The sequence below is a fragment of the Oryctolagus cuniculus genome, chromosome 15, assembly GCF_964237555.1.
Source record: "Oryctolagus cuniculus chromosome 15, mOryCun1.1, whole genome shotgun sequence".
Taxonomy (NCBI): domain Eukaryota; kingdom Metazoa; phylum Chordata; class Mammalia; order Lagomorpha; family Leporidae; genus Oryctolagus; species Oryctolagus cuniculus.
In genome coordinates, this window is record NC_091446.1 from 35,938,939 (window position 1) to 35,951,695 (window position 12,757).

Here is a 12,757-nt window from a genome sequence, read left to right on the forward strand (position 1 = left end):
AGGCAGAGACTAAAATTTATAGACTGTCTAGCATTTTGTTAGCCTGACTAGACCTCAGAACTTAAGCAATTCCCTGGAGGAGGCAAGATGGCGGAATAGGAAGGGAGCACACTGATAGTCCGGGGAGAGATAGTTTAATAAAAGTGGAGATACTGCAGGTTCAAGGAAGAGTAGGGGAGGAAACAGCAGAAGAAACTCTTCTGGAATGCGTGATTCACAGCGGACCTGCGTGGAGAGCGTGGGAGCCCACAGTTCGGCTCACCAGTGGCAGACTCAACACACCAGCGCTGGAACGCGAGGTGAGCCGAACCTCAATAGCCTGAGACACCGGCAGGCAAACGGAGAGAGGAGACTAGAGGGAACGACCCTTGGGGGGGGAAAGTTCACCAGGCTAACTGGAAGAGAGAGAGAGAGAGAGAGAAAAAAAAAGGTGACTGGTACGGACACGGGTTTCTCTCTCTCTGCTCACCTCTCAAGGGCGAGCAAGACAAAGAGCAGGCGCCATCTTGGACATACGTCATAAGCAGAGCGACCTCAGGTCTGCACCGGCCCTGAGCCTAGCAGAAAAACCTGACTCTGGGCGGGGCGAATTAACAGGAGATTAGGACCTAGTAAATTTGTGGTGCTACTGAACTGAGACTGTGAAAAAAGAGACGGTGGGGGAGAGAACTCATGGAATTCACATAAGCACTCTCCAGAGACGCTACAATTCCGTAATTTTGGCAACCCAGTGGGAGACTGAAGGAGAATTTGAGCCCATTCTGAGGGCCGAACAGATTCCCTGTGTGGTCCTTGGGAAAGAGCTTCCGATCTCTGGCTCCTGTAGGTATATCATTTGCCTGCTAACTACCTCCAACTTCGTTCAGCTGTGAGGAATTATGTCCCTTTTGAATCAAAAAAAGAAAGAGAGAGAGAGAGAGAGAGAGAGATTTACCACGCCTAACCTGGGAGTGTCACCTTTGGCACAGCAAACAGAGCTCTCAGGCCACACCCATCTCAAGCCCTAAGGCTCCATCAAAAACAGATAGTCCACTTAATCTAGAGTCATAGTATAACAAGAAAAAGCACCATAGTGAAGAAACCAAATATCTCCAATATGACAAATAACAAACACAAAAACCGAGGTAATAAAAACAAGGAAGTCACCATGACGCCCTCAAATGAAAAAGACACCCCAATTCAAGATTATGAAGATGATGACATAGAAGAAATGCAAGAAGCAGATCTCAAAAAATTGATAAGAACATTAAGAAGTTCTCAAAAACAAATTCTTGAACTACAGAAATCCTTAATGGACAAGATAGAAAATCTCTCTCGTGAAAATGAAATATTAAGGAGGAATCAAAATGAAACGAAACAACTAGTACAACAGGAAACTGTGATAGTGACTGAAGTGAAGAATTCAATAGATCAAATGAAAAACACAATAGAGAGCCTTACAAACAGAATGGGTGAAGCAGAAGAGAGAATATCAGACTTAGAAGACAGAAAACAGGAAAGGATACAGTCAGACCAAAGAAAAGAAGAGGAAATTAGGAATCTAAAACATATTGTCAGGAATCTGCAGGATACTATTAAAAAACCCAACATTCGGGTTCTAGGAGTTCCTGAAGGCATGGAGAGGGAGAAAGGATTGGAAGACCTTTTTAGTGAGATATTAGCAGAAAATTTCCCAGGTTTGGAGAAGGACAGAGAAATCCTAGTACAGGAAGCTCACAGAATCCCTAATAAACACTACCAAAAGAGATGCTCACCACGACACATTGTAATTAAACTCTCCACAGTGAAACATAAAGAAAAGATCCTAAAATGTGCAACAGAGAAACGTCAGATTACTCTCAGAGGATCTCCAATCAGACTCACAGCTGACTTCTCATCAGAAACTTTACAAGCTAGGAGGGAATGGCGAGATATAGCCCAGGTACTAAGAGAGAAAAACTGCCAGCCCAGAATATTATATCCTGCAAAGCTATCATTTGTGAATGAAGGTGAAATAAAGACTTTTCATAGCAAACAGAAATTGAAAGAATTTGTTGCCACTCGTCCAGCCCTGCAAAAGATGCTTAAAGATGTGTTACACACAGAAACACAGAAACACGGTCATCAATATGACAGAAGGTAAAGGAAGGAAACCAAGGAAGGAAACCTCACAGCAAAAGATCACAGGGAATTCAAAGCATAAATTAGAACTTATCTTTGGCAAATGGCAGGGCAAAGTTACCACTTATCATTAGTCACATTGAACGTGAATGGCCTGAACTGTCCAGTTAAAAGACACAGATTGGCTGATTGGGTTAAGGAACAAAACCCATCTATTAGCTGCTTACAAGAAACACATCTTTCCAACAAAGATCCATACAGACTGAAAGTGAAAGGCTGGAAAAAGATATACCATGCCAACAGAAATGAAAAAAGAGCAGGCGTAGCCATCTTAATATCGGACAACATAAACTTTACCACAAAAACTGTTAAGAGAGACAAAGAGGGGCACTATATCATGATTAAGGGATCAATACAACAAGAAGATATAACAATTATCAATGTATATGCACCTAACTACAGGGCACCAGTTTATCTAAAAGATTTATTAACGGACTTAAAGGGAAACTTAGACCCCAATACAATAGTACTGGGGGACTTCAATACTCCACTCTCAGAAATAGACAGATCAACAGGACAGAAGATCAACAAGGATACAGTAGATTTAAACGACACTATAGCCCAAATGGATCTAACAGATATATACAGAACTTTCAATCCTACAGAACTTAAGCAATTCCATACTGGCAAATTGTGTTACTTCATTCAACTATCTTTGACAATGACACATCAAATATTATAATCTCTAGGCACTTTTTCTTTTAAACAGAATATTTTAGTCATTTGCTTTCAGCAATATATTTTATTTAAAATCTGAGGCTAATTACTTAAGCTTTACAAACCATTGAAGTATGATAATGTGTACTTACTCTGGTTAAAGATTTGCTGATGTCTTTAAAACCCAGCTGCAGGACATTTCCAAGAATTGGGAAAGGAGTGGGGCCAGGAGGAAGCCTCCCTTTCTCAGAGCTCTGTTTCCAGAGTGAAAGGAGAAGCATACAGGAGAGACAGAGCCCCAGCACCACCACGGGATCCATGGGAGCCTTCTCTTCTTCCTGAGACAACTGAGTGCTGGCAATCGCAGGCTTTTAGAACTTCCCTGCAAATAATGTGTGCCTTAGACCTACAAGAGTAAACAATAAGTTAAATGCACTTAATACCTCTTTGGGGTGGACTTTGTTAGGTCTTCTTTCCTCTTGCTCTGCTTTCCTTTGCATTCCCCTACCTCCAGTACCACTCAGGTTCTGGTCGACCAAGTGTATGGTGAGGAACAGGCACTCTTTTAAGACTTACGTCAGCAAATGCAGGTGGCTAACACCAACCTGAGTTGAGAGCTAATATAATTAGTTATTTGTTTAAAAATTGTCCAGCATTCTGATTTACTATGTTGATGTCTGTTGGGAATATATGACATCGAGGGTACCTGTGTTACCATCCTTTGTATATAAAATGTCTATCCTATAGCACTTCCTGGAACACAATAATATTTTCCAAGAAAGCAAATACTTTCTTCAAATATTTTAAAGTACTAAACTAAAAATACAATACTAAAAGTTTGAACTTAGATATTTTATACTCTACATCTTGAATGATTGAATATCTATCAAGTAAACAGTCATACCTTTCGCCATTAAACATTTAAACAAAGTACTTGAGGACACATGTTCTTCTTTTTGTTTTCTAATGAGGAGAGGGAGACTCTCAGAACAGGACACCTCTAAAGTCTCATAGCTCACACATGGCAGAATTGGGATTGGAACTGATGTCTTTGATGGTGCCTTTTGGCTCACATCTCAGCTTCTTCAAAGCAATTTTGGAAATAAAATGTTACTCTGAGGGTACTCCAAATTGTTCACTAAGCAACAGAGCCCTACATTCACAAAGGGAATAAAGATAGGGTTTCTCCACTTCCAGTCAGTGTGGAGTGAAACTTTCTCAGTGTAACTGAGGCTAAAACCAATCTCAGAGAACTGAGTGGAAAGGGGGGGGAAAGGGCAGCTTATCCCAGCTCCCCATCAATTCCAATGATGTTAGTCCTGCTTTGTTTTTTTTAAAATATTTATTTTATTTATTTGAAAGACAGAGTTACAGAGAGAGTTGGAGGGAGAGGGAGGGGGAGGTTTTCCATTAATGGTTCACTCCCCAAATGGCTGCAATGGCCAGAGCTGGGTGAATCTGAAGCCAGGAGCGAGGAGCTTCTTCCAGGTCTCCCACACAGGTGCAGGGGGCAATGACTTGGTCCATCTTCCTTGTTTTCTCAGGCCATTAGCAGGAAACTGGATCAGAAGTGGAGTAGCTGGGACTCAAACTGGCACCCCAGGGGATGCTAGCACTGCAAACCAGTGCTTTAACACACTGGGCCACAGTGCTGGCTCCAGTGTTGATTTCTTGACCTGACATTATGAGAAAAATGTCTGAGTAAGATAAGGGACAACTGGAAAAAGAGACTGTGAACAGACTCACAGGCATGAGCTTCAGTAGTGATTGGGATCAAAGACTTCTTCAAGCAGCTCCAGGATACACAGGAACCATCATGGACAGTCCTGATCAGGAGATAACATTGATTCGTCAAGAAGATTTAAATAGCACTGGAAGGCAAGCCTTACAAGATTACCAATGCAATGGTTCTACAAAGGGACAACCTCTAAAGATAATATTGTATTTGTCCTAAATTCATAACTGCAGTCATAACTATGACAATTTATTTTCCTTATATGTATGATGTACAACATATTTGAATAAATACATAATAAAATTATTATCAGAATTGAACATATTTTCATAGTTATCAATTTACACAATTATCTTTTTTTGCTGACAAAACCTGAAACTGGCCTTTTCTCTTAGCAGAATTGGAAAGACTCATGCATAATTAGATCAAAAGGGGACTCAGGTATCCACAAATGTAACCCCTACATTAATTTTAGGAATGTGAAGACTTGAGGTGAAGTTTCCCTAACATATCACTTCAAAACTCTGTTTTAGAACTTATGTTTCAATTCCTAGCTCAGCGACTCTCACGTCTAAGGGATGTCCCATGACCGCCCAAATGAATGGTCAGAAGGGCATCACTGGCAGGCCTCCACAATTGGAGTGGAATGAGAAACTCAACTTAATCATAATAGTGAATTAGAACTGTTTATAATTTAATAAACATTTACCTTTAATCATAGTTTACAGAGAAAATATTTCATGCACCCTAAATGTATATGGTAGCTCCATAAGTTATCAGTAAGGGAACGTGTCTGTGTGACCAACAAGTTGATCAGAGATCCATACAAAAAATTTTATTTACTTAGAACATTTCCAAGCAAATTGTTGACAGAATTTTTAAAACTGAAAGTATTCAATATAAATTTCCTTTAAAATTCAGACAATTGTTCTATATAACCAAAATACAAACTTCAAAACCAGAAAACTCATAATGATGCATTAGAACTATCAAATCCTCAATTCCATGAGTGTTTCATAAAGTCCTTCATATTCACTCAGATCCAACTCACAATCCTGAATTACTTCCTGCAATTGTCAGGCCTCCTCTGTGGGGAGCAACTCGTGTGGGGAGCAATCCGGACTGGACTAAGTTACTGAAATTAAGACTTATTCTATGCATCTGCTCTCCCACAATATGGCGCTGGGAGAGAAGTAAACAGCTTCCGCACAGCTGCCTCCAGTTCAGCTAATAAACTGTAGGACTTGCTCCTGATTGGAGAGCAGCGTACTCGGCGTGTGGGCAGCCGAGTTAGGATTGGCGGAGGAGGACTATAAAGAAGGAGAGAGACGGCATGCACCAGGAACATCTATGGGGAACATCTAAGGGAACCCGTGCAGCCCCCGAGAAAGCCGGCCGGCGGTGTGCCGCTCCCCTGCGGAAGTGGGGAATGCGGCCAGGGGGAACTGCCCTTCCACGGAGGTGGAAGGGATAGTAGCCAACCCGGGAAGAACCAGCAGCAAACCCGGGGAGGGCCGAGCAGACGAAAGAACAGCGCAGGGTCCTGTGTCGTTCCTCCACGAAGAGGGGGAGCGACAACTCGGACTTGACTGTTACTGGAATTAAGACTTATTCTATGCATCTGCTCTCCCACAATATGGCGCTGAGAAGGGAGAAACAGCTTCTACACAGCTGCCTCCAGTTCAACCAATAAACTGTAGGACCTGCTCCTGATTGGAGGAGAGCAGCGTACTTGGCGTGTGGGTAGCAGAGTTGGGATTGGTGGAAGAGGACTATAAAGGAGGAGAGAGACAACATGCACCAGGAACATCTAAGAGGAACATCTAAAGGGAACACCTGAGCAGCCCCCGAGAGAGCCGGCCGGCGGTGTGCCGCTCCCCCGCGGAAGTGGGGAAAGTGGCAGGGGGAACCGCCCTTCCACGGAGGTGGAAGGGATAGTAGCCAACCCGGGAAGAACCAGCAGCAAACCCGGGGAGGGCCGAGCAGACAAAAGAACAGCGCATGGTCCTGTGTCGTTCCTCCACGAAGAGGGGGAGCGACATAATGGTGCCGTGACTCAGATATGAAGCCTAGGCAGGGTTTAGTGTCGTTCCTCCACGAAGACGGGGAGCGACATCCTCCATCAAGTACAACCTGCAACAGTTCCTCAATCTTCCCTTGACTTTTTGACCTTGTTTATTTGAGGGTACAACCTAGGAGTTTCTAAATCATCTCTCTTCTGAGATTGTCTGACGATTCCTCAAGATTCAGTTGTGGTTATGCAGCTTTGACAAGACTATCAGAGGAGGTGCTCAGTACTTTTGGACTCCAGTTAGTTGACCAAGATTCAATTCACTTGTGACCATTGGTGCATAATGTGACCTAACACCCGCATGAACTACATACTCTCAACCGAGGATACATTATCCCAATTACAGAGACACACATGAAATGTTCCTCAGTCATGTGCTCTTTCTTTCCTGTGCCCAGATTGGAGGTTGTGCTTTCATTGCACTGGTCTGGAGCCCAGGTATTGGTATTTTAAGGTAAAATTTTAAAAATCCAAGTGGTGCTAGTACAGTCATGACAGAGAACCACTAAAGTAAATTGTCTGATGCAAGCAAATTAGTTTAAGGACCAGTTGGTAATTTTTGACTTTGAGGGAAATCAAAATAATCTATGACATGTACACTAATGTCTGTTGTGTGCTACTCCAAAATCTAGGACATTTTGTCTTTGAGAGCAGAAGCCTTTCAAGAACTCAGTACACTCTGCCAGCATTACAGGTGCCTAAACATAAAATAGTAAACATAGTTTAGCAACCAACCATATGCCAAGTTATTAGCTAACTAAATGTGAATGCTTTTCATTATTATAGGCAAAACACACTGGAAAGCAGAGATCACTATTTCTTACTTTTCAGTTGGAAATGCAGACTGTGGGAGAATAAGAGATCTGACCAGGGACACAGAGCCCCCATAGAACAAAAAAAAAAAAAAAAAAAAAAAAAAAAAAAAAACAGATTGGAGGTGAGATCTTCTGATGTCCTATGCAGTACACAATGGCTCACGCCACTGCTACCTGGGCAACCACATAAGTAAATCAAACCAAACCCCAAACATTAGTTACTCTGAGTCAACACCACCGACTGCCTTCATGAAGCACAGGTGTGGGGCCAGCAGCAGGTTAAGCCAGTGATTGGGACAATGCTCATGCAAAGGCACACAGATGTTAAGATATCATCCTATTCTTACAACTTACTAGTTCAGTTGTTTCTAAGCCCTTTCAGTAAGGAAAATTAAGTCTTTCAAGACCCAGTGTTTTATTGGTCATGATTACAGAGGTCCTGACAATTTGCACATATAATAAAATAATAATATAATAAATAATAATATCCTTTAGATTCTACCACAATTGCCTAAGGTAAAATTATCTCCACTTAATAGAGGAGGAAGCAGAGTTTCAGAGAATCAGTTCCCCAGACTAGGAGATACAAACTAGAGTTGGAAGAACTTAGGCTTGACCCCACACGTCCTATGTCTTACTCCCTTTCACCAATTGAAACATTCAGATCAATTGGGTTCAATAAAATTTATTGATTTTGTGCTATGAGTCATTATTTTGTGATTCAGCCTAATCAAAGTCTTTCCAAATAACAAGAATTTAGTTAACAATTAAAGAGTAGATGAAAAAACCAAAATCAAAAAGTTTGGGGTATAAACTTTGGAACTTGAATAAGTCCCCATCTTTATTAATATTTCATACCGAATAAAAACAGAAGCCATCTTATGCCTAATTCATGGTTTTAAAATCTTAAAAAAACACACACATTAAGTTATTTTTGATAAAATGCTCAGCTGCTCTTCATAGAAATTATGTTATATGTTGAGAGGTCACTATCTTTGAGATGAGCTGAGGTCCTTTCTATTTATAGATTGAAGGAATCAGAGGCTTTTTTGTTTTTGTTTTTTGAAATACAGCCAAACAGAGAGGGAGAGAGAAATCGTCCATGTACTTGTTCACTCCTCAAATGCATGAAGCATGGAAGCTTAGCTAGGCCTAAGCCAACAGCCAGGAAATCAATCATGGCTCTCACGTGGGACCCAAGTACATGAGCCATCGCCTGCTGCCTCCCAGGATGTGCATTAGCAGAAGCTGATGCCAGGAGCAGAACAAAAACTGGAACCAGAGCAATCTTGTACAAAAGAGTCCCAAGTAGCATCTTACCCCATGCTTGTAGCTAATTTAAAGATAAAAGGGACCTTTAATATCAATGGGTCCAAATTTTTTTTTTATTTTTATGAAGGAGCAATTAGTGACTTAGTGAAATGGTGTCACCAGTCCACCAGTACAACACTTTGTCTAGGGACCAATGCTGTGCCACATAGGGTTAATGCCCTGGCCTAAAGCGCTGGCATCCTCATATGGGCGCTGGTTCGAGACCCAGCTGCTCCACTTCAGATCCAGCACTCTGCTCTGGCCTGGGAAAGCAGTAGAAGGAGGTCCAAGTTCTTGGGCCCCTGCAGCCAAGTGGGAGACCCAGAAGAAGATCCAGGCTCCTGGCTTGGGATCAGCGCAGCTCCGGCCATTGTGGCCAATTGGGAAGTGAACTATCAGATGAAAAACCTCTCACTCACTCTCTCGTTCTTTCCTTTTTTCTCTCTGCCTATCTTCTCTCTGTATAACTCTGACTTTCAAATAAATAATAAAAATAAATCTTTATGAAAAAAACACCTTGTCTAGAATGCCAAACTTAAAACTTTCAGTTCAGGAGCCTGTGCTGTGGCGTAGCAGGTAAAGCCGCCACCTGCAGTGCCAACATCCCATAGGAGTGCCGGTTCTAGTCCCGGTTGCTCCACTTCCAATCCAGCTCTCTGCTGTGGCCTGATAAAGTAGTGGAGGATGGCCCAAGTCCTTGGGCGCCTGTACGCACATGGGAGACCCGGAAGAAGCTCCTGGCTCCTGGCTCCTGGCTCCTGGCTCCTGGCTCCTGACTCCTGGCTCCTGGCTTCGGATCAGCACAGCTCCAGCCATTGAGGCCATTTGGGGAATGAACCAGAGGATAGAGGAACTCTCTCTCTCTCTGCCTCTGTCTCTCTGTAATTCTGTCTTTCAAATAAATAAATAAATAAATAAATCTTTAAAAAAATTTTTAAAAAACTTCCTGTTCAGTATCTTTTTTTTGATGTAGAACTTTTTTTTTTATTTTTCCATGAAACACACAAAGTTTAGGTCAGTAGAAAATAAATTTAACAAAAGAATTGTAATTTTTGTCCACGTATCCTGCTTTGTGTAAGGAAAGGAAATGACTTTGTGATTCATTTCACAAGTAAATATTACAATTTAGTTACAGGTAAATGTTCAAAATAACTCAACCATTTAATGTAAGATGAAATAAACTGGTTTTTCAGGGATCTCTATTCCAGGGCCCACAGCACACAAGAAGAGAGCCAAAATAAATAATAACTAAGATTCCCCTGATCACAAATTTCCAAAGAGCTGGAGAAGGGGCGAAACAGGATGAAATGGTGGTGTGACAGGGAAGGGATGCCAGCAGCACTGCTTCAACAGCCCATCTCTTCTGAATGCAACTCCCTCTCTTGTGTACAGTAAATTCTGAACATGGCTAGACTTTAGGACATTCCTTGAATTGAAATTAGAAAATACACTGACAATGGAAGCAGCTCTTTCCCCTAAGTCCAATAACAGCCTCTTTCTCCATGAGTTGCTGCTGTATCAGAAGCCTGCTAAGGCATCAAACGCTGTCACAGTAGCCCTTCCATCATTTCATGAAAGCTTCATAAATATTATCCTTAGATTGTACTGACACAGGAACAGCAGGACCAGATTTGGGGGCTGCTTTGGCAAGAGGCACAGCAGAATCATCCTCTGACCTTGTTTAGGGAGCAGCAGTAGCCCCTTTATTCACCCAATGTACTCTCAGTGCAGCGGACACAAATCGAGAAATCTCTGCCTTGGGATTAGTGATCTGTGGCTTGGCACTAAAGGCTGCTGTGGATCTCATCTCAGGAGGCTGCACTTGTATCACCCGCCTTTGGTCACTGAATCAAATTGGGTGGAGCACTCAGAACCCTGTGTTCGCAAGGGAGCTGGTGGGAAAAGCCCAGGTGGGGCAGGTCCAAGTGGAGGCACCAAAGGTGGGCACATCATGCCAGGATGAGGTGGAGGACCAGGGGTCTGCCTGGTGGTTGTCCTGGAGGGAAAAGTAGGAGTAAGGCCCTTGGAGCGGTCAGGAATGAAGGAGCCCCTGGAGGTGGTCAAGGAGGAAGAACTGCAGGTGGCCCAGGAGGCCGTATAGGTGGAGCAGGTGGTGGTCCAAGAGGAGGGGGTCCTGGCATGGGAGGTGCTTGTACCTGAGACGGAGGAACAGACTGTGGGGGAGCCTGCTGCTGATTTAGATGCAGACGTGCCATCAGAATGGGAGCTTCTTTAGGCCGTTTTTGTGATTGCCCTTCTGCTGCAGAATAATCTTCATCATCGTCCTCTGAAAATTTCTCTACTTCTCGTCCCTCTGCAGGGATTTCTTGACCTGCCATTCGGAGCATCATGGCTTGAAGAGGAGCCAGCTCCTTCATGTTCTTTTTCCTCCTTGATTTTCCAAGAATATTAGAAAATTGCACACTCAGACCTGATTTTTTTCTTCAATGTCGTCTCGTTCATTATCATCATGATGTAGATTCATCCCCCTACTCTCTCCGTCTGATCTGTCTGTGTCACTGTCATCAGTGCTGTCATCATGCTTATCTGACCCATATCTTCAGGATAACCACGGTCTTCACTTGTGCTGGAGACGTCATCATCATGACCCTGCTGAGCAAGTTCAGGACTACATAGCATGTCTCCGTCTTGCCTACGAGAGGGAAGGTCCAGGGTAAAGCCCACTTTAAGGCCATACATCTGTAGGACCTGTGGAGGAGGTGGGCCAGGGGTTGAGCCAGGAGGTTTTCTAGCAGGGGGCAAACATGGAACAACACGTCCAAGAACAGGAAGTATAGAAACTGCCCGAGTTGGAAGTCCATCAGCTGAAGTTTTCTTAAGGTTGGAGGAGGGCTGGGCACCAGGAAGTGGACTATCCTGGATCAAGATGTTGGAAGGAGCATGCGGCATATCTAGCAAAGCAATACTCTCCACTTCAACATGCTGAGCCTTCTTGACAGCATAAAAATACTGGCTAAGTTGTGCCCTCTTCTGTTCATATGCTACTTCTAGCTTTCTCAATTCCTTGTAAATATCTGGATTCTCTTTTTCATAAAGTTGGAGAATAGGTTCAAAAGTTTAATATAGATTTTTATGCTTGTCTTTCAGTACTTTCTCATTTCACTGTGGCTGTTGCACTGGGTTAAACTCCATTTCATCCAAGTTTTCCATGTCTCAGATAATTTGTTTGGGATCCTTCATCTTCAAAACTGCAGCTTGTACCATCATGCATTATTTATTGTTCTTTAATCTCTCTTCTGGGCTTCCTTTCGGTTTGGTCTGCAGGGTTCATAAATTTTCCACTCTTGGTGGATGATGCAGCTCTTTGCCCCATATCAACAATCTGTGTGGTTTACTTTTTCATTAAGGAAAAAAAGAAACTGTTCTGCTCAGCTCCCAGGACCACCCAGCCCCCACCATCTTGAACCTCTCAGTGTCTTCTCAACCTATCATATGGAATTCCCAACTCTACCCAAATGATCTGGAGAGTACCACCATCAGGCTTTCAACAGTCACAGAGTAATACAAATATAAAATTTGTTTATGGAGTAGAGTAGGGTTTTTTTGAATTTATAGAATTTAGTTTTAGAACATAATTTGGGATTTATAGAAAAACTAAATAGAAGAAACAGTGTCCACTACATATGACCCCATCATCCCACATGTGTACCCCAGTTAATAACCTCAAAGTGTTGGCCATCACATAAAATCAAGAACCCAACACCAGTAAATACAACACAAGTTCATACTTTACATAGGGTTCAGTTTGTGTTACACATTCACTTATGTTGACTACTGTATGATGCAATATGTGCACCATTGTGCAATCACACAGAATAGCTTCACTGCCTTAAAATCCTCTCTCTCTGCTTATCCGTCCCTCTGCTCACCCCAAACCCTTGCCCACAAATCATCTTTTGCATATCACCATAGTCTTTTCCAGATATTTTCATGGATTACTAATTTGTTTCAACATTAAATTTAATTTAAATAATATTGTATTTTATT

General features: G+C 42.4%; 1 pseudogene; it reads right to left on the reverse strand.

The window, feature by feature from the left end:
* Positions 1-10,298: 10,298 nt before the first annotated feature.
* On the reverse strand, positions 10,299-12,083 carry LOC100345785 (WW domain-binding protein 11 pseudogene; annotated as a pseudogene).
* Positions 12,084-12,757: the final 674 nt, after the last annotated feature.